This window comes from Podarcis raffonei, chromosome 11, assembly GCF_027172205.1.
Source record: "Podarcis raffonei isolate rPodRaf1 chromosome 11, rPodRaf1.pri, whole genome shotgun sequence".
In the NCBI taxonomy this organism is placed as follows: Eukaryota; Metazoa; Chordata; class Lepidosauria; order Squamata; family Lacertidae; genus Podarcis; species Podarcis raffonei.
Genome location: NC_070612.1, coordinates 32692504 through 32697110, shown reverse-complemented (window position 1 = coordinate 32697110; position 4607 = coordinate 32692504). Strand labels below are relative to the sequence as shown.

At 38.3% G+C, this 4607-nt stretch overlaps 1 long non-coding RNA gene across 1 annotated transcript; it reads left to right on the top strand.

Moving 5' to 3' along the window:
- The first annotated feature begins 411 nt into the window (after window positions 1–411).
- LOC128423020 (uncharacterized) lies at window positions 412–4220 on the top strand. Its single transcript, XR_008332647.1, has 2 exons — window positions 412–527; window positions 4001–4220. It is a non-coding gene; the product is annotated as an uncharacterized LOC128423020 (long non-coding RNA).
- The last annotated feature ends 387 nt before the right edge of the window (window positions 4221–4607 follow it).

Sequence of the window (4607 nt, the reverse complement as noted above, 5' to 3'; positions counted from 1 at the left end):
AGCACCTACACTACCACAAAGTGAGAAGGAAAATGACCACCAAAGTAGAGTTCTTCCCCCCTGAGACCTGCGGGTATAGGCTATACAAATTTAATAAAAAACAAAATAAAAATCCAGAAGAAGAACCTGATGGACTGGGCAGACCAGTTTCTTTGTTAGGCTAGTGGCCTTAGCTGGCCTCTTCAGCATCTCTAAGAGTGAGCCATGTTGCCATAGCAACTACTAAGTGAGATGCTTCCAGGAAGAGAGAGTGGGCCTTTCCCAACCTCACCTGACTAGATGCTACCTCATCCTAGAAAAAGAACTATAGGCCAAGGGAGCTAGTGTTTTGTATGAGTTTTTGGCTTGGCTGGAAGCTGGAAGAAGAGGCTTGACCATTTATCTGGGCTGAACCCCAAAGCTATGGCACTGTTGAAGTGTTAATACTGTTCCCCTTCCATCCTATGCTCAGACTATATATCTGTGCAAATAAAATTATATGTCTTACAGACACCATTGACCTTCATTTCAAGCAAACTGAACCCCAGGTAAGCACTGGAACCCCTGGAATCTCCTGAGAAAGATAAATGCTAACAACAGCAATCATGAAAAAGAGAACGATCACATTGTCGCTGTATATGGGCTGTAATAACAGCCAATATTATGAAGGTGAACTTGCCTGAAGCATGTTTATTTATTTACAATTTCAAGTCCAATACAGGATACAGCCAATTATTGGGGATTTAGCTGATAATTTGTCAGTAGTTTGAGGTGTGTGTGCAACATTAAAAAAGGAAATCTACTCATTTAAATTAAGGGGGGGAATCAGTGGAATTCTTAATGCCACTGATGCTGACTCAACAAGGAAGCTAAAGGGTTACATTTTCTAACTGAAATTCAGACCAGTTAAAGTGTTCAAAGAGAATTTGTCTACTTTGGGCCAATTAATGCTCTATGATGAGTAAAAGAATTAGGGACTTCATTTATACTTCTTTCTAATAAGTTAAAACAAAGCAGGAAGGTTAATTGAAAGATCTAGGGTTAATGCAACGTTAAGACTGAATTGAGCACTAAGCAATAGGGAATTCAAACACAAGATGTTTGCAGTATGAAGTTAAGACAGCCCACTTTCTGATTTATGGTATTCCCTGTTCCCTTTCTTTCTTTCTTTCTTTCTTTCTTTCTTTCTTTCTACAGCTTGCACTCTTCATTCAAGCATTATTACTATTTAATAATCTATACCATAAAATATAGATACAGCACAGATAGTTAACACCAGTCCTATTGGAACTGCCTCAATATAGAGTCCTTATAATGAACTCATAGATCATACCGAAGAGATTGCCACATTTATAGATGAAGCCCAATTGTCTTCTGTGGAACCCTGAAGTACTGCTGCATTCTGGCTGCATTACTATCAGAAATTTAATTTGCATAATAATTTACATTCATAAGAACAGTAGGAGAATGCATTCAATATGTTGCTTGAAATTTATTGCACTTATTTATTACACATCTTGTATAGTTCAAGTCATTTAGCTTTATTCCATATGTCTTTGGTTGAGAAAATATCTCAGCCAGCTTTTTATGGTTGCAAACCACTGTGGATTTATTTCCAGAATTGCCACTTAGGAAGACAAGAGGGGCAATTCCCCCGCCCCCTGAACACCTGATTCTAAGTAATGCCTGTTGTTATATAAAAAAATATAGTGGGTGTCTGATTCTGATCTGCACATAAAAGACATAAACCCTTTTTGCACATGCACAGGTACACACTCAAATGTCTTATCAGCATGGGGCAGTTACTCTGAGGTATAGATAATCGACAATGAAAAGTCTTCAAATGCTGTGTTTTTTTGGTGCTGGTGGGAATCAAGGTAACCTTCAAAGTAGCCAGGAATAGGCCTTCGTATTTTTCGTATATCTCTGCCTTCATTAGAGCATATTTCCCCCCCCCCCGAGCAGAAACACAAAATGAAGATTAGCAGGTGTCCTTGGACTATGATTTTGCCCATTGCTTGCTTGGATCAAGAAATGTACAAGGGGTGGGGGGGGTGACTTTTGCATAGCTGGAATGTAACCTACTGTACGTGTCACATCTATTGCCCCACCCACTTGTTGCTTTTGGCCACACCTTCCAATGGTGGGTGGCCCCCTGAAGACTCCTCATGTGGCCCTCGGGCTGAATAAATTTTCCCACCCCTGCAATATACCTTTAACTTTTATTATATGTGGTGGTCTTGCAGTAAGGTGAAAGCTTACTGGGAAATGATATATAATGAATTGAAAAGGATGTTTAAGATAACATTTGTAAAAAACAAAACAAGCAAAAAACACAGAAGCTTTTCTTCTGGGAATTATAGGGATAGAACTCCCTAAACAGTATAGAAATTTATTCATGTATGCAACTACAGTGGCAAGAATATTATTTGCCCAAAAATGGAAAGAAGAAGTCCCAATGAAAGAAGAATGGATACAAAAACTTATGGACTATAAAGAATGGCGAAACTTACTGGAAAAATAAGAAATCTAGATAGCAAACTTTTTATAAAAGAATAGAAATGGTTTATTGGATATGTACAAATAAAGTGTAAACAGATAAGGACATTGGCAGGATTACTGTAATAACCTGCGGTTTCATAGGAGAAAATAATTAAAGCAGGTGAATAAAAGAAGAAGTTAAGTTAATTTAGAAAATGCAGGAAATGATAAAAATAAATTTAAGGAACCGCAGAAAGAGGAGGAAGGAAGTTGAGTTTTGAAATGTTAAAATGACTGTAAAACTACTACTGAAATGTATATAACTGAAAATCATATATATATTTAAAAAACAAACAAGCACAGAGAGATGGAAGAGTTCGCACAATGGTCTAAATCCAAGATAGGGGATCTGTAGCTCCCATCATACCTGAATATTGGCCATGCTGACAAGGACTAATGGAAGTAGTATCACAACAACAACTGGAAGGCACTGCTCTAAATCCTTGTGGGGATGACAGTTCTCTAAGGACAAACATGCCCCCATAAACTCATACACAGCATATGGCTACCCAAATCGTAAATACTGTGAACAAACTAGAATGGACTCAAGAGAATGGCCCAGTTTGTTGCTTATTTTGGCACAGTTCAGCCATTTGCAAAGAGCAAAGCTGAAGATTATTTTAGGCCTGATTCTTAAGTCTTGCCTCATAGCCTTGGTGGGGGAAAGCAGCATGCAAAAGACTACTCTAAAGCAGAAACACGGGCATAGCCAGGGGGCAGATCTCCCCCCTAGATCAAGTAAAACAAAAGAAGTACTTAACTAACTGACCAATCGCATTGGTTCCCCCCCAAAAAAAAAATTCCACCCCCCTAACAAAATCCTCCCCCCCCAACAAAAATCCTGGCTACGCCCATAAACAGAAATGCTTCTTTTTTGTGTCTGCACTGGCCAAAAAGGCATTCTCAAAAGTAATGTCTCATTTGATTTTAATGCGAATAAAGATCTGACATTTCCTTATCTAAACACATTAAGTCTCTGAAGCAGAAGAATTCTCTCTTGGTATAAGTGGAAGGGGTGCAGGTATTTGGAAATGCGTGAGATTCAAAAATGAATTATTCAAAGTCGGGATAGCAAAGAACAGATAAACCTTCATGCAGATAAGGGGGAAGTATGACTTTTCGCCCTAAACTTATCAATAGGCTCCAGGTTGCATTAATTAATTGCTATTAAAGCTTCCCTAATCTTTTAATGTCTTCTACAGAGTTGACGTTGCTCTTTTGGTCAAATGGATTTTGATGCTGCCTTTACATTGTGGGAAGGGAAGTTTGAAAGGGCATTAATGGTTCATAGAAAAATGATTATCCTTTCAAGTTGATTTTTTTCTTTTCCAGATGTTTACTTTTGATTACAGTGTCTTCCTCATAAGTGTTAAGGAGAAGCAGGTATTTCTATGTGGAAAGAAAATAGCCCTACTGTTCCAATTAGTAAAAGAACAGTTAAAAAGTTCCTTCAGTTCACTTTAAGCCTCTTTTTTTTCAGAAAGTCTCAACGAAGCCTATGGGAAGCAAATATATGGATAATGAAAGTAAATGGTGTGAAACCTATTTCTGTACTAGAGGTCTGGAAACAGCACGTTCCAATGCTTTAAATGGTCCACAAGAGCATTCAGAGCTTAAAGTTCCAAGAGCATGAGAAGACTTATGCAACAGCATTATTCATACGTCAATGGTCCTGTTAATAAAAGATCTATTAAGTATCACACTGACTCATTCTGCTGTTTAGAGTGTTCTGGATCCCAAGCAGCTGAGCAGCACTAAGATCAGAATAGAAGCAGTGGAACAGCCAAATGTCCAGGGTTGTAAAAAGGGCAAATCATCCTTCTTTTATGGCCGTATGCCCATTATATATTCTGTTCCAATGAATTTTCACAGGGCTGATTTTCAGCATGCCTGTACAGCGACCATTACACTTTTGTTAAAAGATGAGATTTTGGCAAGTTGCTCTTGTCGCAAACAACTATGCCCCTTCTGATTCGAACATGCCACTTTCCATGTTGAGACATAAAATCTTAGTCACCTGAAAGTGGAGAGTGACAGATTTAGTTCACGTACCCATTTCAGAGTAAATTTGGTTTTGCTTGAATCAG